The sequence below is a fragment of the Priapulus caudatus genome, unplaced genomic scaffold (genome assembly GCF_000485595.1).
Source record: "Priapulus caudatus unplaced genomic scaffold, Priapulus_caudatus-5.0.1 Scaffold6266, whole genome shotgun sequence".
Classification (NCBI taxonomy): Eukaryota; Metazoa; Priapulida; class Priapulimorpha; order Priapulimorphida; family Priapulidae; genus Priapulus; species Priapulus caudatus.
Genome location: NW_014583327.1, coordinates 3,048 through 3,691, shown reverse-complemented (window position 1 = coordinate 3,691; position 644 = coordinate 3,048).

Here is a 644-nt window from a genome sequence, read left to right as displayed (position 1 = left end):
TCGCTCTCTCTCTCTCTCTCTCTCTCGCTTTCTCAATTTATCTCTCTTTTACTTTCTCTCTCTCTCTCTCTCTCTCTCTCTCTCTCGCTTTCTCAATTTATCTCTCTTTTACTCTCTCGCTCTCTCTCTCTCTCTCTCTCTTTCTCTCTCGCTCTATCAGTTTATCCCTCCTTCTCTCTCACACACTCTCTCCCCTTCTATTTTACCATCTCTATGTGTATTGCCCAGCATCGTGTGATATGTATTATCAGCATGAGATTTATATTTGTAAACGTGTCGCATGACGATGTCGATTAAATGTATGACGTATCGATTCTCTCTACTCATCACGTGTATAACATTAGGCCCTTATCCCCAAGTGCGTTCTTAAGTGACTGCATATTATATAGTAATGATTGTTAGTTAGATATAAATAAAGAAACAAATAAATAAAGATATATATTATATGAATGTATATATATATATATATGCATATTTACATGTACATATATATATGTTTATGTATATATATATATATATATATATATATATATATATATATATATATAGTATATATTATTAGTTTAGTTAGTTTTATTTTTAGTTTTTAGTTTTTTAACTTTTAACTTTTAACTTTAATTTAATTTAATTAATTAACCGTTAAC